Raw genomic sequence first — 21094 nt, forward strand, 5'->3', positions numbered from 1 at the left:
AGGCGGTGCAGGAGCTTTCAGGGCCCGGGAGGGGATATCCCAGCCCCAGCCATCACGGCAGCCTCGGACTCTGCCGGGAGCCTCTGCCTGCGTGGGGTCCGGTGGGCAGAGGCTTCTAAGCCATTCTTTCCCTTCCCTCGCCAGCCCCTCCGGTCCCAGCCACTAGTCACTCCCTTTCTCCAGCGACAGTGGCAGGAGGCGCACGCTCTCGCTCTCTCTCTCTCTCTCGCTCCCTCCCTCCGTCCCCTCCTCCCTACCTCCCCTCCGCCCTCTTCTCTCCCCTGCTTCTCCTCCCGTTCTGCCCCCAGTACAATGAATCTCCGTGTACTGATGTGTAATAACCGAGGTAAAGGACCGCGGGCGAAGCGATGGGGAGGGGGCCGGGGCCGGGCGGGGGTTCAGTGCGACGTGATGGGGGCGAGGTCAGTTCTGAATGAATCCGAGGGGGAAGGCGGAGAGACACCCCGCGGGCGGGGGCCGGCGGCTCTGCGCTCCCTTCCCCGCGGGCCCCGCCCCTCCGTCCCTCCCCCAGGTTCCCGCCACCTCCCTGCCGCACCTGCCGCTGGTGCCGGGGCTGCTTCTGGTCGTGCAGGTGCCAAGGACAGAGATCCGTGCGCGCGCGCCTGTGCGTGTGTGTGAGCGTGTGCACGCGTGTTTAGGGGGTGCGGTGCAGCCGACCGAAAGAAGGAAGAAACTAGGCGAGCAGAAATCTTGGATCAGAGCCTTGCTCTTTCGCTCCGCCGTGCGTTGATGGGGCGGTTGGCGAAATTTAGTTGCGCTTCTTAGATGGAACCCAGCAGGTGAGAGGCTTTCCTTGGGAAGTTGGAGGGGCCACAGGCTTGGCGCTGCATCCCCAGCCCCACGGACCTTGCTCCCATGGGTGGAGTGAGGGTCTGGGGTGCCCTGACTCACGGGCTGGAGATGGGGCAGGTCCAGAGACAGGAAACAGGCCTGCGGCTCCCAGGCTCTGTGCTCACCCCTGGCCATCCTCTCCAGAGGCGTGTGGCCTGTGGCCGCGCAGGAAGAGCAGGAAGTGTCCCCTCTGCCCCAGGAGAAGCCCGGAGCAATCCAGATGCAGAGCCATCGCCTAGCAGTCGTCTCCCTTTCCTCCCTTTTTGAGCTCCTCCCTGCCTGGGGGAAGATGAGTGCCTACGTTCATTCTGTAACTCCTGTGAGTTGTAGGAAAGCCAGCTGCTAACGTCACATCCCCTCCAAAGGGAGGGCTGCTGTCTGGGCAGGGCCTGCAAGCTTCTCCGAGGACTGGCCCATCAGGGGAGCCCTTCCTGGCCTGTCTCTGCCTGTTGCCCAGCCTTTGGGGATCCACAACCCTGCCCTAAGCCCCGAGCCTGTCTCCCTTCAGGGGCAGGCACACCAGATCAGGCGTGTGAAACCAGTGTCTGCCAGGGCAGGGACCCTGGCTGTCATGTTCTCTGCTGTGCCCTCAGCACGTAGCACAGGTGCTCAGTGAATATTTATCAAGTGAACATTGTCAAAAACAAGAAAACCGGTTTATTAATTAGAAGGAGATGACAAATGCTTGTCACTGGGGCTAAGATGCACCAAACCTGTCCTCTCCTCCATGCACAGTAACGTGGCAGTGACCGAGCAGCTTAGTCTCATGGTGGCAACCTGGGGGCTCCTCTTGCCGTGGACCAGCGTGTACACAGCCCACCATCCAGGCACCATCCCCGGGGATAGAGCTCAGAGCAGCCGGGGTTGGTCTCCTGGATGCCCCTCCCCTCTCCCTCTGCAGAGGGTCTTTATCCAGTGAGGCTGCAATGGTTCTGACTAACCAGGAAATCTCTCGGTCCCCTTAGGGGATGTAGTCTGTCTTCCTGCTCATCCATCACAGGCTGATCTTAGGGTTTATCACCCTGAGAAGAAAATTCCCGACTCCTACATTTCCTAGTTCTCAGAGAGGCCTTGGCGGTGTAGGTCTGTGGACCACATGACACATGCTGTAAGCATCTACTGAGCCCAGGAGGTGCTCTGTCTTGGGGTGGCAGCTGCCTTTGGGTTCAGTATAAAGACCATGGCATTTCTTCTGCCGTGATGGAGGGAGCCTGGCTGATTTTGAAGCAAAATGTAGGGTAAGAGAATGTTATTCTGTAAATATTCTCACAGTGTTGGGCCTTGGACCAGGAGGCAGAGAACCTGGGTCCAGTTCCCCGCCTAGACCTGAAAAATGAGAACTAGGATTCTATTCTTGGCTGGTTTTTGCAAATTTCGGTGAGCCTTGACTTTTTCATGTCCAAATCCCTCAAAGATCACAGGTGACATTTGAGCATGGGGGACACAATTGAAGAACTACTCAGGGGGCTTGGAAGGTATAAGTGCATCTTTCATTGTCTGAAAATTGATGAGGCTGGGACTCGAAAGCAACGGAGAATTCAGGTGTGTCATCACCTGTAATTAGCACGCAGAACCCCTGACTCTGTGCGCCCTCCCCTGCTTCTTACCTTCCTTCATCGAGCAAGAGATGAATTCACAATTAAAGTTTTCTCTTCAGAATATGACACACAGGAGATTATTTTTTCTCCTATTTATAGAAATTCCATTTGCATTTATGAGGCTGGTAATGAGCCAGATAAAATATTAATTAAAAGAGTTTGTTGAGTTAGACTCTGAAGTCCTAACTGAAACTCTTCTAAGACAAATATTTTAAGTATTTTTTTTCATGTCAGGAGAATTCTTCATACATTGGTTGTGTGTGTTAATCACCTCGTCTGTAAACAGCAGATATGTCTCAGTCAGTGGTACTTCTCTTTCTCATGGTTTCTTTATGCTAAAACCGCTCCCCACATGTATATACATTTTGTATATATTGAATGTGTATATTGAATAGTGACTATTGACCACATATAAGTTAAGGTCTGCTATGTTTGTGACACTCTGATGGGCACTAAAAAGTGTAATGGTGGGCTTTGATCTCAAACCCCTAACAGTCTAATTGGGAGGGTCAGCCTATGTGCAAGAAAAGTTAGCAGACAAATTAACAACTTGGGATTTTAATTCCCAGGTGCTAATTGATGGGATGGTGGTGCAGAGTTGATAATAATGCTAACACAGCTTGGAGAGGGAGCCGAGGGCTGACATCTGACTGCAGAGAGAAGTGGGGCGTGAGGAAGACTAGGACTGGAATATGAGTGGGCTTGTATGAAAAAGCCTTGGGGAGGCAAGCCCTCAGGGACCCGCAGTGAGGGATGGGTTGCTGCTGGGACGAAGGGGAGGTCAAGGGTAAGAAGTGATGACAAGTGGCTGTAACTGACAGTGCCTACTATGTGCTGAGCTCTGCTGGGCAGGTGCTTCACAGAAGTCAACGCTTTTAAGCTCCTTAGCAACCTGGTGAGGGGGGTAATGTCATCACCCTTTCTCAGAGAGAAAAATGGAAGCTCAGGCAAGTATCCTCTCATTGGCACAGTTATTAATAGTGAATTTCCAAACCCAGTCTTGTTAGATTGCACAATCATATTCCTCACTGCTAGGGGCTGAATGGTGTGTCCCTGCTCCAGATTCAGATGTTGAACCCTTGACCCCCAGTCCTGCAGACTGTGACTATCTTTAGAGACAGGGCCTTTAGAGAAGTGATTAAGTTAAAATGAGTCTGTTGTAACAGGCCCTAATCCAACCGGGTTGGGGTCTTTTTAAGGAGAGGAAATTGACACACAGGGAGATAGCAGGGAGACACACACGCAGGGTCAAGGCCATGTGAAGACTCAGGGAGAAGACAGCTGTCTGCAAGCCAGGGAGAGAGGCCTCAGGAGAAACTGATCCTGCCCGCACCTTGATCTTGGACTTCCCGCCTCCAGAACTGTGGGAAATTTCTGTTGTTAAAGCCCCCAGATCTGGGCCATCTCGTTAGAGGGGCTCTAGCAAACCAACGTGCTAACATGATGGATGGAACTCTGCTTCTCAGAAGGACCTTGCACCCCAAGCTGTGGAATTTAGACTTTCTTCCACAGATGGGAATAAATGTTGAAGATTTCTGAGTCGGGGAGAATTATGAAAGTCATTTTTGAAGATTTTCCTGGAGGTGGTTTGTATATTATTCACCCATTTGCTTATTTTAAGGAGCACCTATTTTGTGACCTCCGCCATCGCAGGGACCGTATCCGTGTGGTCCCCCTCTGAGCACCACTGGCTCTGGTGCTTGCACAGCTTCTGGCACCTAGACGGTGATAAACAAATGTTTGACAAGTGAAAGAAGGGTTAGATTCTGAGGAGAGAGAAAAGGCATACACAGAGCTTGCCTTCAAAGAGCTCCCAGTCTGCTGAGGGTGGCAGTGAGTATATAACTAGTTCCACAGACTAATCAGTTTAGGTGGGGCCGCGATGAAGCAGTACCATCCAATACAGCTTTGGCGATGAAGGGACGTTGGGTATGTGTCCTGTAGACTGGGGCCCATGTGGCTCTTGAACGTCTGAGTTATGGCTGCTGCAGATAACAAACGGAATTTTAAATCTTACTCCGTTTTCATTGAAATAAGCGGGACGGCTGGTGGCCACCATGTGGCACAGTCTAGGATTAGGGGGGCGTGTTCGTGGGCCGCGCACTGGTGCTGCCCTGCGGTGACAAGGGCGGGGGCGGACAGACCCTGAGGACGCACAGTGTGGGGCACAGCCCAGCAGCGTCAGCACCATCCCAGGCCCCTTGTGAGAAATGCAGAGTCTCAGGCTCCGCCCTAGTCCTGCTCAAAGAGAAGCTTCATTTTAACAAGATCCCCGAGTGATTCCCACGCACACTGGGGTTTGAGAAAGAGAGAGAGAAGACACAGCTGAGAGAGACTCAGCAGACGCCAGTGCCTGACAGCACCCAGGGAACAGGGAGAAGAGGAGTAGAGCTGGGCTTGCTGCTGAGCTGGGCTAAGCTTCCCAGAATCCCCAGGGGCCCTGAGGCTGGCCTCCCCCTGTGCACACGGAGCCCCTTCTTGTCCCCGCACTACGGCTCTGATCACCGCGTGCTGGGGCGTCTGTTTCCTGTCTCTTTCCTCTACCTGGAATCTCTAAGTTCCTTGAGGCAGACGACCTTGCTTTTTCAAATCTGTGAAATTCGCAGAGTCTGGCACCGTCTCTTTTATTCAGCAAATGCTTACTGAATGCATGCATGTCTGATGATGGGAATACGAAAGGCAAGAGGAACAGGGGGCTTGGAAAGCAGAGATGCAGAGTGTGATTTTAGACAGAGTATGTGGTAACCAAAGGTTGGGCGGGTCGCCCACATGGAATTGTCTAAGAGGAGGGAGTGGGGGTCTGGGGTTGAGGGAATCAGGGACAGAGGTGTAGGCTTTGGGATGCCATCTACGGAGAGGAGGAGACTGGGACTCTGAGGCCAGTTTAGATATTCGGAGGAGGGCGGAGAGGGATAGGAGATGTGGCCAGAGCTGGGGGCCATGCTCACACCTGGGGGAGGGAGGAGGAGGCAGGTCCAGAAGGGGACAGAGTGTTGTGATCAGAATGACCGGTGTGGTGGCACCACCCTGAAAGGATGAAGGTGGCAAGACCTCAGAGTGGGTGGTGTACCAGATTCCATCTCTAATAAAATATTTACTAAATGGTACTTGTCTCACGAAGACTTGTGCTCAGCACAGCAGGGAGGCAAGAAACGTGTACCCACAGCTCCTGCTGCCCGCAGAGCCAGAAAAATCAGGGACAGTAGAGCTGAGGGTAAAAGCCACTGCTCCGGCTTTCCAGATGTCACTAGTAACTTCGCAGGTCATGCTAAATGTGCCTCGGGCTCATGCCTGATCGCCAAGCCGGTGCCTCTGCTTCCCCGAGTAGATAAGCATCTACCTGTTGGGAGAGGATCCCAGATCACCTTTCAGGGACTTTCATGGAATTCTGGCTGTAGCACAATTGTAGCTTCAGCTTTTCTAACAACAGCTTCCCGTTCCTGAGTTTCCTCTTATTCCTGAGCCTGGGCCCAGGTGCCGGAGGGAGACATTAACCACAGTCGACTGCACGGTTGATTTTATTAAATCACTGCCTGTGCGCCTAGAGGCTGGGGAAACCCAACAGCCAGAGGACTCTGGATTTTGTCCCCAGATTCCAGTTTTCAATTATTGCAACACTAGGAACAAATAATTTTTTCTTCCTGCTCCATGAGAGGGACAATATTTGAAGATAAAAGAAAACAAACAACTTTACTTCCTTCCTATCTTTATTGATCAAATCTCACTTTATTCTGTTTTATGGAAAACACCATAGCGTTACTGGCCAGCCAGCACTGGCCTTGCTCTGGCAGTTTCCACAAGTGACCAATAGCACCATCTAGTGGCTGAAAAGGATTTCTCAGTAGGTAGAATACCTTATTGACTCATTCATCTTAACCTTTAGTTTTGGTTTTATTAAAGTAACATATGCCTTTATTCAAAGTGTCACATTGTTCTAACTAGTTTGATGCGAAAAAGTCAGAATTCCTCCTCCTCCTTCTCTCAATCTCCAGAGGCTACCATCTTTCCTCTTCGGTTATCTTTTCCCCTTGGTTTTACCCATTGTGTCTAAGTACCATGTTTATAGTCGTACTTTTAGATGCTTCGCTCTTAGAGGCTATCACTGAAGATGGAACTTAGCTTTTTCCTTCCCTATCCGTACCACGTGTGCACATTCTTCCCACGTTCTGTTCTCCCAGTGGAGAGGTATCGCCATTCTCCTTGGATAATATTCAGGTTTAATGTTATCAAGTCTACAAAATGCTACTCATAGCTGATCCGTGCAGTAAGCCAGACTACTTTTTCTTTCCTGCACAACTTTTAGTTTTCCGTGGAGTCACTAATTTTCTTGGTTCTCTTTGTTCTATCGCCAGTCTCAAGGAAAATTCTCCACCTACGGTTTCAATCTCCTCTCAAGATGTCCAGGTACGTAATGTGTCCTATTAACTTCATCTCTTAGAGAAATCTCCCCAGGAGCCATCCACTCCCTTTGGTCTGGATAGGTTGCCCTCTGCTGATGCACAGCTGGCCTCTGGCATCTCTTTTCCCTCCACCACCCCCACTTCCTGTATCACATCCTCTGTTTCCTGTGTCTCCTGAACTTTTCTTCCTTGGTTCGCTCTCTCACTTTGGAGGAACACATTCTATAGTTGTTTTATGGGAAAGAGAGCATTCAAGGTAAATTTTCTGAGACTTTGCTTATCTGAAAATACCTCTACTTTACTTGATTGACAGCTTGGCTAGGCATAGAATTCTAAATTGGAAATCATTTTCCTTCAGAATGTTAAAGGGGTGTCTTCATTTTCTTCCACCTTTCCATCATGTTGTTGAGATGTCCAGAGCCAGTTCCATGCCTGATACTTTTACCTGTCCTCTTTTTACTTTCTGAAAACAAGTGAGACCCTCTGTGTGTCCGTAGTGTTCTGAAATTTCCCAGTGATGGGACCTGGTTGGTGTGGGGCTATTGATACCTGTTGCTGGGCACTAGGCAGCTCTTTTCACCATTGCCTTCCATTCTGGGAAATTCTCTTGCTGTGTTTCTTCGATGGTTTCCTTTTCCTATTTTCTTCATTCTCTTGCTCTGGAATTCCTGTCACTTAGATGTTGGAACTCAGAAAACTCTCATTTCCTTATCTTCTCCCAATTTCATCTCTTTGTGTTTTGCTCTATGTTCCAGTAGATTTCCTCAACTTTTTCTTTCAACCGTTCCACTGAGATTTTTGGTTTTGCTACCATATTTTAATTTCCAAGAACCTCCTTTTATTATTCTCTTAAGGTTCATTATTTTGGTAGCATCCTTTCCATTTAAGGTTTCTTCCGCCTGTGCAGTCTCTGTTTCCTCCAAGACAATTTTTCATGTCTGTTTGTTTTAGCTCCGCAGATACCTGGTAACCTGCTAAGAGGAAGCTCTGGGCCCGAGGATGGGGCTTGACAGCTGTCAGGCACTCTGAAAGATGCTCTGTCTGGACCATTTTACTGCAGGCACCCCCTGATAGTATTTTTCCTTTGGGGATATTCAGATTCCTCGGGAAAAACTCTCTCAGTCTCCTGCTTGGAGGGTCAAGTCCTGACTGCCAGCCTCTGGAATCAAGTTGGGGCGAGATCTGGGGGCCTTGACATCTGTGATGGGTATGTTTACTTAGCCTTGTTTTTCTCAGGGTATGAAAGTCCATCCTTAATAGTGCTGTGCGTCCCTCCATCCAGATGCCCTTTGTTTTACCCTAGAGAATAAACCTCCAGTCTTGTGCCAGGGAGGCTGGGAGAGGTTTCCTGCCTGGGCCAAGTCAGGGAGAGGATCCTTCCTAAACAGACTCAACCAATCTTCCTCCTTCTAACTGCTTCCTTCATCCCCCACCTCCAGAGGCAGACTGTGCTACGAATAGCTACACCTCTGGGGATTCTGACGTGTCAATTGTGCTGGTCCTGGTTTTTTCCCATCCAAGCATAGAATGTATCTGTTTTCTGGTTTTCAAAAATGTTGTTTTTATTGTCTCCTGTCTGGTTCTTTTTACCTTTAAGGGTTAATGCCTGTTTAAAAACTTGTTATTTTATTGGGATTTCAGATGAGAGCAAAAGTAGAAGCATTTCTTTAATTCACTCTCTTTATACTCAAGTCATTCATTCATTTTGAACCATCCGTCCTACTGACATTGGTTGACCCCTCGCTCTGCAGCAGACCCTGTGCCAGGTTCTGGATGTGCAGTGATGAATAAGGCCATATTCCATGCCCACAGGGATGCCTACGCTTGTGGTAGCAGATAAATAAATAGTTATGCAAGCGTATATATATAGAAAGGGCACACAGCTAACGGTGATGTTTGGGTGTCTCCATGGAGGTCAAGTCGGCTGTCTTCCAAGAGATCCCAGAAAGTAACATCGCTTAGAGCATTTGCCAAGACCCCCTTGCAAGTTCAATCAATCACCTGATTTTTGAGTACAACCATCTCCCAGCAACACCCGTTCAGGTCTAGCTTCCTAACGTCTAGACGAGAATGCTAACTCATTAATTTGCAGTGAGCACTCTTAACTCTGCTGGGAGCTTGAATCCACATGAGGTCAACACATCTCTCCCTACAGGGGGAGCCAGAGGGGAGGTCAGTGCGTGACTAGAACATTGCTAGGTGAGCCTGGACTCCAGCAAAGGGCATGAATTTTAGATGGACTAGGTGATTATTGGTCTTGGCTATTGACCAAGAAAGCAGGTCATGTTCAATGGACTGGAATGTTGAAGTCTGTTGAATGAGGCTTGCCTTTCCCTAGAAGGTGCCTGATTCACAGTGCACCGGGGGCTGTTTTTAAATTCAGATACATTAACTCGCTCTCTGCATGAAGATCCCAAGGGCTTGGGATTTTTCTAGAGCGGTTCACACTCTCTCCTCCCTGTATCCCCCTCTCCCTGCCCACAGCCGCTCAAACCCTCCCCAGATGCTCTGGTAATACGAGATTGTATTGGGTCAGGGGACATGGTTACTTATTAAATGGCGGGTTCTGAATGACATGCTCTAAATCTGTCTGATGGTGGACACACCTGCTGGGGGATTGAAACATCATAAACGTCGTTGTTGAGCTCTAGAGGTCACAGAAAAAGACCACCTTGACTCCTTTTGTAGTGACATCAGAAAATACCCACTGGGCAATCGTTCCCAAAGAATTCACTTCCCCTTAGCTCCAGAGAACCGGGCTGTTATTCGCCCCAGTGTCCTTTTGTAAAGGAAGGAATCGAGCCCCAAGGCTGTTGGTGAGAGTGGCGGGTGGAATCTTTCTCCTCCGCTGAGGATTTCCAGGCGACAACTGGAGAAGACCTGGGGAGGGCGCTCCCAGCTCCTGCTTAGTGAGCCGGGAGGATGGGTGAGGTCAGGACGGGAGGGGGCTTGCACAGATGGGGGTGGGGATGGGAATAGCCCGTATCACCTCTGCTCCAGGGCAGCTGGGGTAACAAGGACAAGACTATTAACCGGACACGGAGGCACGAGGCCAGGAGCATTACCCACCTTCTTCTGCAGCTACTCTCCCTTGTTTAAGTGATCACATAAGGTCATGTTAACAAAAGTGCTTTGCAAAGGACCAGACAGAAAAAGGGAGGCTACTGTGATGGTTGTTTTATAGGCAGTGCTGAGACCCTTTTAAAGAGCAGAGTTCACCCTCGGGATTCTTTCGCAGGAAGGTAGGAACAGCCCTGCATCATGGTCCCCAAGCCTAGGTCAGGCCCTATCTGTGCTCTCCGATCTCCAAAGAGTGTCCCAGCCGCCCGGCACCTCCAATTCCGCAGCCCACGCAGCCCCCCGGGGCCACTGGAGACAGCTGACTCTATTCCCACGGCACAGTCTGGGGAGCACGGCGTGGCCTCTGCTGTGCATTCGTTGGTGCAGGACTTAGAACTAAACCCAGGATTCCCAGTCTCTGGTTCTATTTGACCTTGGTATTCCGCATGATGATAAAACAGCAAGTGATGTTCATATAGCGTTTAGCAATAACAAGACACTGTCACACAATACCGTGTAAGGCAAGTGTAATTTGTCCTTTTTCAGATGAGGAAGCTGAGACTCAGAGAGGTTATGTAACTAACCCAAAGTGACACTGCCACGAAGGGGCAAAGGCACACATCAAACCCAGATTTTTCTGACTGCAAGTTCAGTGTTTTTCCTACTAACTCGAGCTCCCTGAGGCTGTCGCCCTGAACTTGAGGCCCTTATTCTAAAGCATGTTTCCTCCCCCTGAATGAAATCTTCATGACCTTGCACCCAAAGTCACTGAGGGGCCCGAGAGACAGCAGGGACCCAGGCCGGAAGGCCAGTGAGACCTGCTCTCTGGAATCCAAGTTCTTAATATTCTGGGACGGCCTGGGCGTCGTGGCTTGTTCTGTAGGCACCGCGAGCTCTGACGATTGTCCTAGGGCATTCCTTGTGGGTGGATCTTTGAGCAACCAGGTGCAGGGCTGGTCACCGCGGTAGGAAATGATTGTCACATCGGCTAATTTGGCTGCAAAAGCATCAACTTCAAGGTCACTGGACTGGCCCAGGGCACCTGTGCTTCGTCACTGTAGAAGTTGGCAATTTCCAGAGCCTGGGTTTGCATGCCCGAGTCGAGAAGCTGACCCCCATAAATACGTGAGCCTGGGCCAAAGTGCCTGCCAAGTACCGGCTCGAGGGGCGTCTGGTCCCTGCCCAGCCCTCCCTGCTTCCCGGGGCATTCAACGAACAGAGGGGTGACTAGCTGGGACCGTGTGAACTTACTTGTCTTGACTTTTGATTTTATGGGGACACATGTGAGCAACTGAGAATCTGGAACAAAGTGTCTGAGACACTGAACTGAAACTCTACAAAACCACAGGCCAGTGTTGCTCCCACCCTTCCCTCTACCTTCCAAAGGATCCCAGCAGGACCCCCTGGTCCTATGTCCACCCATGTCCCCACCTCACACCTGCTCCCCAAACAGACGAGCATGAAGGGCAGGCATCCACCATCCCTTCCTGCTCTGGTCTGCTGTCCTGGCTGGACCTGCATGCTCTGTGGGCTTCCGGTGAGTCTGGGCATGCCTGAGGGAGTTATGGGTGGTCCTCTGAGAATCTGTTGGTTGCCACAGGGATTGTAGCTCTAAGAGAAAAGCATCGGCCAGACTACGTGACCAGGGAGCCACCCTTGGTCTTCAGAGTGGAGGCATGATTATGACCACCACGTGGCAGGGACCGCTCAGCCCCGTCCTTCGCTCAGGCCCCATGGATGTGTGGCTGGGTCCTGGCAAGGCTGTCTTGGTAGCTTTCCAGCAAACAGAAGTCCCCACCCCTACCCCAAATGAAAATTGCCTCCTCTGCTCACTTGGCCATAGCATGGCGCAGAATAGGGACCCCTGTCTGAGTGGCCCCGAGGGAAGGAAGGCACAGGCTGCTCTGTGGATATGATGTCACCACTGGGTGCCAGGGCAGCAAACAAAGAAAAACCACAGGATGCCCGTACCAGCTGGGAACTCCAAGAAGTAAATGTCTTTTGTGGGATGGCGGTGATTTGCAGGGGAACAGGCATCCTGTGTTCGCAGGCTGTGCACAGCAAAGGGGAGGGAACTCCATTGCGGTCGTTCATTCATTCTTTGGACAAGGTTTCAAGCTTGGGAGCTTGGGAGCTCAGAGAACTCGGGGGATCAGGAACCCGTTTCCTGGGAACATCAAATCAGCGACAGAGAAAGCCATGCTGAGGCATAAAAGCGGCAAGAAAAGTTCCCCAGAGACTGCGCAAGTTAGGGGAGAAAGACTTGGCCGCTGACTGGGGTCTGGGATTCTTCGTGGAGATGCCCAGGGAGACAGCCTGGAGGCAGCGCCCTGTCTTCCCTGCGGCCCCCTGGGGACAGGAGCCAGGGAAGCGGTGAGGCTTCAGAACGCAGGGCAGGGTTTCTGTGAAGCCACCCCTGGACCTCTTGGGCTGTCTTCCTGCCCTGTTTGTATTCACCACTTCAGTCCACGAGACAACCTCTCTCTCCCAAGTGCTAGGATGACCTATATATTTCATCCTTTCCCAAAGATTTATTTATTTTTTATGATTTTTTAAAATTGAAGTATAGTTAATTTACTGTGTTAAGTTACTTAGTTAATCTACTAAGTATGTTAATTTACTAACAAACTAATGTTGTGTTAGTTTCAGGTGTACAGCAAAGTGATTGAGCTTTATGTATATTTAATATGTATATATGTGTGTGTATACATAAATATACACACATATATACGTTCTCTTTCAGATTCTTTTCCCTTATAGGTTATTACAACATAATGAGTATAGTTCCCTGTACTATACAATAGGTCCTTGTTGTTTACCTGTTTTATAAATAGTAGTGTGTATATGGTAATTGCATACTCCTAATTTATCTCCCCCTCCCCTCCCCTTTGGTAGTCATGTTTATTTTCTATGTCTGTGAGTCTATTTCTGTTTTGTAAATAAGTTCATTTGTATCATTTTCTTTAGATTCCACATATAAGTGATATCATCTGCAAAGATTTATTTTTATATGCTTATTCTTTTAAACTTATAGTAAGTTACTCAGGTTTGTTTTCTTCCAGGAATTCTCCCATTAAACAAGCACACACTGCAAAAAGAAGAGAAATGTGAAAGAAATTTAAAAAAAGAAAGAGGGCGCTGTCTATAACCTGCGTTTGCAATTTCACCATCAAGCCCAGGGCGGTCTCCCCCAGGCACTGGGAGAGGGAGTCTGGGATCCTCCTTGAGTGTTACCGTGTTCTCTGCCCGGTTCCTGGATCCTCAAAGACAGGAAGGACACTGGGGATGGGGGGGGAATTCTGTTGATGAGATTTGCTCGGTATTTACACCTCCACAGCACCATGGAGTTAGTCTTGGATTTGAGTTCCGCTTCCCTGGAACTCATGGTCTGTGCAAGCCAACCCCAACTGAGCCATTCCTGTGCAGGCTGGGGGGATGAATGGATTATTTCCATTTGAAGACAAAACAAAAGTCAGCTGTAGCTCACCAGGAATCACCCTGTGAGTGCAGAGGGACATTGAGAAGAGCATCACTTTCCAGGCTAAACTGGCTTCCTCTCCTCCTTTCCCCAGCCCCACCACTGTTAAGTATTGAATGTACTTTGTATAATTTTAGTGGAATTATTACTGTTATTAAAGAGAATAAAATTTTTACAATCCCAACTGGCTTTTTCCAAGTAACTAGCTGCAGACTGAAAGGAACAAGTCCCCGGCACATACTGTGTGGTAGCCTGCCCCTAATTCCTGCTCTGATTTTTTGTACTGTGACCATGTTCTATTTGCTATACCCAGGGTAATAAAGAAGAGCATCACATCTAGAATGACAGAGGTGATGGTCCTGTCCCACGTGGGCTGGCTGGAGGGCAGCTCTGCAGAGCTGGGCTCCAAGGGCCAGGTTCTTAAGAAGACTACGGGCAGGCTGGAGAGTCTGGGTGGAAGTGGTTGAGGAAGGAAGCTTGGAAAATGTGGGCAACAAGGAGGTGACCTCTAGGTTCCCTTTCAGTGCGGGAGGTTTGCGAATCTATGAACCTCTCTTTCCATTCCAAGAAGGCAGCTGCCCCGGGAGATGGGGGTACAACATCTTTCAGATTGATGGTCTGGTGTCTAGTGATCAAAAATACGGGGCCAGCCAAGTTCACGTAGGAGCTGAGCCTGGTCTCAACCCCAGTCTATCCTGGGTCCCTTTAGGAAGGGCATTTGAGGCCCTGTGGGAACTGATCTTGCTAAGCCTCTGTGTCCTCTTCTCTAAAATGAGGGTTAGAAAGATACATCTCTGCCTCCTTCACAGAGACACAGACAAGACCAAACAGCAAAGTGCCTTGAACTGCAGATCAGAAGAGATTACAGTAAGTCCCCTACATAGAACGAGTTCCGTTCTGAGAGCGCGTTTGTAAGTCCAACAAGGTTAGCCTAGGTACCCAACTAACACAGTCGGCTATAGAGTACCATACTGTAATAGGTTTATAATACTTTTCACACAAATAATACATAAAAAACAAACACAACAAATAAAACGTTTTTAATCTTACAGTACAGTACCTTGAAAAGTACAGTAGTACCAGCTACATCACTGCTGCTTTTACGCTTGCTTCTCGACATCCTGGGCTTGAAATAGAGATACTGTACTACTGTACTCTACACAGTACTGTACAGTAAAGTACACAAAAGCACAACCACTTGTAGAGGATGCACGCACGTGAAAATGTATGCCAGACACGTGAACTAACTTACGTGATTGGACATGTGAACACATGTTCGCATCTTTGAAAGTTTGCAACCTGAAGGTTCGTATGTAGGGGACTTACTGTGTTACCTTTACCCAAGTGCTCCCTGCCACACCTCTCTCTTGGGCTCGTCCCGAGTAACAGCTGTCACAGAGCAACCCCTCCACCATGGGACCAGGGACCCCGACTCCAGCCTGCTGATGGAAGACATGGGGACCCACAGGGTTCAAAGCACACGGCCCTGGGGAGGCGTCCATTCTCAGGGGAGGGACAATCCAGTCCTGGGCGTTACAGGGAGCCCACCTGAAGGAACCCCCTGCAGCTGTGCTCTATGTATCTCAGGGGTTGGGAGATGGAAAAATACATTGCTGCTGAGTATTGAAGTAGCACTTGCTTCAGGGGAACTAACATCTATTTATTCTTGGGAGCTTTCCTGAGGGGCAAGAAGGCCTCGGGGCACGGCTGAAGGCTGGCTCCTTTTCTAGAAAGCCTGGCAGAAACAGAAACAGGGCAAATCTGCAGCCTCTGGGTATCTTTTCTTCCTCGTTTAATGGTATGAGTGGCAGGGCTCTACAAGGAACACGAGTGAGACTCTGTGTGTGAGATTTGGGTTTCCAGGATGTGTCCCCACTATGTCTTAGAGGAGGAAACATTTTACATTTGTCAGAAATGTGCTAGAGATGTCAAAATAGGCAGCAATATACATAAATACAAAAGTCTGGATAAAACATGGCAAAATTCCTCAAGATAGAAAATACAAAACAAAGAAGAACTCTCAGCATCATCTTACGTTGAGACCCATGGCTCTTGCATTCTGAGTGTCCGTCCCCTCACCCTAGAGCCAGGTGACTCCCATGGAAACGTGGAAAAAGGTCAAATCCAAGCACAGCCTCTCCCTCTGCCATCTTGTCCCCATCTGCCCCTCTTCTGCCTCATCCGCCAAGACGTCTGTTCTTAAACCAACGTGTCTCCCCTCGAGTCCTCCAAGTGCTCCAAACTCACTGTTGTTCTCCAGCCTCCAAGCTACTTCTCCTTCATCCACTTCCCACCTTCCACCAGCTAGTTGCCAAGTAGCTAGCTGCAGACTCCAAGGAGTGAGTGTAATTCTACCCTCCTGATAGCATCCAGCTATACATCGCCATCTATATGAGGCTCCCCCAATTCCTCCAGCCAGAAGTAACCTCTTCTTCCATTTATTCATGACACTTCCCATGAATTTATGCCTTATTGTGTCTGTGATGTCTTCTCCCCTACAAAGCATTAAACTCTTGAAGGGCAGGGACCATGTTTTATTCATGTTGTAACTTCCCCAAGTGCCTGGCGCTGTGGCTTTTACAGGAAGGCCCTCGACAAGATTTTAGTGAATTAAACGGAATCATCAAAATCCTCCCTTTGTTCAATCCTATTTTTTTTTTTAAATGTCCCTTGACCTGGAATTTCTCACAGAGCCATGGATGCACTACCATCTTCAAAGGCAGTAAATGTTTCAGAGGGAAGCATTTCATCTCTTGCACACAGATTTCTCAAAACCTTTCCATTGTGAAGCCCTTGTAACGGTGTTCTTTCCTTTTTGTCACCTCAGTGGGATTACCTAGTTCCCCTCTGAAGCAAACATGTTCAGACTGTACCACATCTCTTTCACCAGACACTTGTTCTCCGAAAAAATCGAGGCACAAAGATGAAAGAACACGTTCCCGCAAAGAGTCCCTCTGTCTTTCCCCATTTAGGAACTGGAGGCCTGTCTGAGGGGCCATGTGTTCGCTTGTCAGGGAATCACCTTTGCTGCCCTTCCTAAACCAGAGGACACAGCTCACATCTGTAGGAAGGCGGTGGCCTGGGACACAGGAGATCTCTCCCCTTATGTGCAGAGGGGCGACAGCTTGTAGATTAGTGGCTAGAAAAGTAGATTTCAACTCTGTGTTAGAATAACATGTCCATGTGCTTGTTTTGCAAAAAGGACGTGTGCAGGAAGGGACTCATGGTCTCCCACTCAGTGCAAAGATCTTCCCACAATCCCCCTTCTGTCTCCAGTACAGGGCTTCACCCCCATCCTCAGCTACATTTGAAGAACCCCAGTCTACACTCTCCCTGGCTTTCTCAAATCCTAGGAGTGGGGATTTTGTTCCTGATAAGGAATTTCAACCGGTTTTCCTGTCTTCCGCCCCAACATGAGCACTGCCTCCAGGGGTGCCTGGGCTCCCACGCCCTGGGCTTTGAGAGCTCAGCTTGCCCCTAGACGCCGGCTGACTTGTCCCTCGGTGGGTACTTGTGTTCAGCCCTTGCTGCTCTACCCTGTTCATATATTCTCCAGCTTCTTGAATTCTGTACAACTCTCTTGACCACCTTTGTTCCCTTTCCTGTGCTCTTTGTCTTTGGGGATTTTCACCTTTTAAAATTCCTTTACCCCCATTTTTGTTGAGTTCAGGAGGGAGCAAAAATAAACATTTGTTTCATCTACCGCATTTTCATCTTACAATTCTTTAAAATTTCCTTTCCTGATTCCCAAAATGATGAGTTCAGTGCTCTGCGAAGAATATATGCTCTACCCAAAGTGTGCAGTTAGAACTGCTTTTTAACTAACCAGAGCAGAGGCAGGACAAAGACTCGCACCTCTGTTTCCCCCTATGGGAAACTGTGTCCGCCTCGTGGTCGATCATCTCAACAAGGCAGTGGTTGTCAGGGCCTGAGCTTCTCATATAGGCGTGAATTTAACCTCCACCTGGTCACATACTTAATGTGTCCCCAGAGACGAGTCTTTCCCTCTTTATCTGTGTGTTGATTAAAACGACACTTTCCCAAACGTTGTTAGGATGACGTGAAGTGACACGGCACAGACTGGGAGCCCACCCCGGGTCAGGTTCCCCCTTGCTCCGCGCAGACCAGGAAGAATTCGTCTTGGCAGTGTTGCTGTGATTTGCTGCTCTCACCTGCTATTCATCGCATACCCACTCCTGGGACCCAGAACTGGCTCCGTTTTGCAAGGCCTGCCTGCCTTCCCTGCTGTGTGCTCTGCACCTGGTCCCAGCCTTGCAGAACTCGCTGTGAGCTGCCCTTCGTTGTGTGAGTGGAATGCCGCACATCCCCTAACCAGACGGGCACCTCTAAAGACCGACTGTTTATCCAAATTGCTCCCATTGGAATATTAGTTGTGAATGGGATAATATCTTTGAAATGTTCCAATTGTCTTTAAAGAAAAGAAAAAGAAAACCAGTCCGTCGACTCTGGTCCCCCAGCTCAGGTGCAGAGGTTGGGGCTCCTGGCTGTGTCTGAGGAATAAATGCCTGTGAACACCAGCGGGGTCAGCGCAGCGGGACCAAGGCAAAGCCCGGGGAAAAGGCACTCTGCTCACTGTCACAGGCTGCCAGGCCCAGGAGGATTGTCTCTGTGACTGCAGAGGTGGGAGAAGCAACGGACAGTGGAACAGGAGCAGAATTTCTCCATGAAGACCGTGGGTAGGAGGAGAGACTGAGAAAACGAATCATGTTGGTTTCATGCAAGATGCAGCGTTCTATCAGATCAGGCGCCTTCACTGGCACCTTATAACCAAGGCTCCTGGAGCTGGGGGAAGCAGCCGCCCTGCCCTCCCTGTTGCTTAGCAACAGACTCTTTCTTATTCCCAGATGGTCCCCAGGGGCTGTTCTGATTTGGGGGGCAAGGAGAGGGAGGACGGAGGTAAGATAACTACCTGGTCTCCATAATAATGAGACGCCTGGCTCCATCCTGCGAGGGACCTGACTTGCAAATGAATGAGGCACTTAAGAAAATGTTTATTTTCCTCATTTTGGGTCTGTTCTGCGCTGACTCCGAGAATTAATGCTTTCCAGTTGTCTGGAGACTGATTGGAGAATGAAAGGCACATCTGTGGCTCACACTGGCCCGGAGACCCACCGTGGCTCTTCGGGCCCCTGCTCTGAAATTGAAGATGAGAGCCCTTTTCCTGGATTGCCCTGTGTGAACCCGGTGCCTGCCCTGCAGTGGCCCTGACAGCTCCCGTCCTGTCTGAACAGCCCAGGAGAGAGGGAGGGGAGGTGGAAGCACCCTAGGCTGCCCTGGAGTCTAAGGAAGGTTCCAGTGGCCATAGGCGAGTCCTCCAGCCACGGCTGCTCTGGAGGAGCCCCCTCTCCACCACCAGCTCCCTGGGTGTGTCCTGTGCTCAGCCTTTATGGGGCACAACTGCTAGGGCCCCCGGTCGCCCACTCTCCCTGCACTGGGCGTCTGCAGGCTGCATTCCTATGCTCCCCACACCCAGACTTGGGGCGATGTGCTGCTCAGGGGTGGGGAGGGGGAACCTGGGGTGGGAGGTTATCCCCCGGGTGGGGTAGGGATGCCAGAGAAGGTAGGTGGAGGACCACACAGTGGGGGATTGAGAAAGGAGGTAACTTTGGAGAGAGGGCTGAGCCTAGGGAGAGGGGGCAGGGACTGCTTGCCCACAGGGGACCTTCTGTGAAGGGAAGAAGTCGTATTTAGCGCAAGCTTTGGAACTCTCCTCTTGTTCTGTTTCCCGTGGCACTGCTGCGCCCTAGAATAGGTCTCCTACAATCAAACTTCACATGGGAAATGCTCCTATAAGTTCTTTTACTTACACCTACTCTATTCTTTTTGCTTTATTATAAAACTGATGATACTTACACAGGTTTGAAAACACAATTTCCTTTCCTCATGTAATTATCAGTTTCTATTTTATCGTCTTTACGAAAATCAAAATGTATACCTTCTCCTGGTATTCCTGTGTCAGAATCACTGGAACGTGGCCTCCAAACTACAGTCCAGCTCTGCAGCTTCTCCTGTTCTTTGAGTCACTTAGACTGGAGTGAAATCTGATACTTAAGATCATCTCGTGAGGTGCCGAGTGGAGACCCGCAAGAAGGTGAAGGTGAAGGGTGCCTGCATTCACCCTCCAGCCCCGCGCGGCCCCCCGACCGCTACTCCACGAGCACACAGTGACAGCTTACTAGGGGAACTGTTTTCTGACGCTCCAGTGGTGACTAGCAGTGAAATGAGTGAGGGTCCACAGGGGCCACTAGGACAGGGAGGAACCCTGACACCAGAACGGCCCAAGAGGGCGTAAGACACCAAGTATGAACCAGAGGGAGATGACCCTAAGGGGTGGGGTGGGGTTGGAAGGAGGAAAGAAAGCAGATACTCGGGTGTGTTGATTTCCCGAGCCTTCACTCAATGCCAAGTACGTGCCAAGTCCATTCCATCCATCCCCTCACTACCCACGGCAGACCTTGAGTGAGAGAAGCTAGGACCTTACCCCCAGTGAGACGCTAGTGCCGCTGGGCTTCCTTGCCTTTACAGGGCTCTTCTGTAAAGTCTCGGCTGCAGAGCTCTGCACTGAACTGGGACCAGAGTGGCAGATAATGGCCGAGGGAAGGTCAGGCCAGCCTGACCTGTGGTCACTGAGGAGCGTCCCTGAGCAGGAGACATTTTGGAAGGGCTCCTCGGGGACCCCGGTGTCCCCATCCGGGAGCATCCAACCTTCACGCATGTATTTGGCTGGGACCCTCAGCAGGTACACACTGGTTCCAGCACGGCTCCATAAACAAATCCCTCATAATTAGCCCTGGCGGCTCAACACCTCTGCTGTATCCGGCCCACTTACCTGCCACGCCTCCTCTTATTGGAACCGGTTCTAAGTAAACTGTGTTCTCTGAGAGCCGTTGCATACAGATGAGTCGGCAGCCGGTCTGAGCTGACCCACAGACTCATAAAAACGAACAGGGCCCCGGGCCCCGTCACCTGGGCCATCCAAACTCTTGAACCAAAGGTGCAAGGACTCGCTCACGTCAAGGACCCGGCTGCCTTCTCGGGGACCAAGAAACTGGGCTTTTGTGTCTGTGTTCACGCTGGCAATCCATGAGGTAAGGGGAGAAATGCCACACTGCTCCTTTGGGGAGTTAATGAGAAAGGAGTTAATTCTGGTGGAAATTTAGCCTTCTTTTCCCCACCTCAAATCTAGACAGACTGTCCACTGTTCCCAGGGGATAAAAGTGTGCTTTTAACTCCCTTGCTTGATGCTCTGTATCTTTTGGTTGCATGTGGATGACAAGCCATGAGCTTCCTCCTGGCCACCCTTGGCCATTCCATAGCCCTGAGCATCACGCCTGGTGCCACCACCTTCTCCTCGTGGTGGTGGAGACAGACGTGCGTGGACTTCTGTTCCTGATGGCTTCAGCTCCTGCAAGGGCAGACCTCTCTCTGCCTTTGCCGTCATTCAGGTAGAGGGTAAGGGTGCTAGTGAGGTCCACCGTGGAAAACGCTGAAGGCTCGACTGGGTGGAATGCGTTAGGAAGACTCTTTGCTTACCTGCACCAAAGTACCCTTCCTTCATTTGACGCAATGCTGCGTGATTCCGAGTGGATGCATCTGGACTCCTCACTGTTTGTTCAGCTCCCTAAATACAGCTTTGACAGATGCTCTGCACAGTGAATGGCAGTGTTCCCTGTGTTCCGCTTCGT

At 50.1% G+C, this 21094-nt stretch overlaps 1 protein-coding gene across 2 annotated transcripts in view; it reads left to right on the forward strand.

Moving 5' to 3' along the window:
- The first annotated feature begins 20384 nt into the window (after positions 1-20384).
- Positions 20385-21094, forward strand: part of KCNJ1 (potassium inwardly rectifying channel subfamily J member 1) — a 30414-nt gene continuing 29704 nt past the window's right edge. The window contains exon 1 of one of the 2 annotated variants that reach the window (XR_011075480.1): positions 20385-20497. The gene's annotated coding sequence lies outside the window, so the exon portion shown is untranslated. The remainder of the gene's footprint in view (positions 20498-21094) is intronic. The other variant, XM_068556424.1, reaches the window with a different exon arrangement.

The sequence above is a fragment of the Eschrichtius robustus genome, chromosome 11, assembly GCF_028021215.1.
Source record: "Eschrichtius robustus isolate mEscRob2 chromosome 11, mEscRob2.pri, whole genome shotgun sequence".
NCBI lineage: Eukaryota > Metazoa > Chordata > Mammalia > Artiodactyla > Eschrichtiidae > Eschrichtius > Eschrichtius robustus.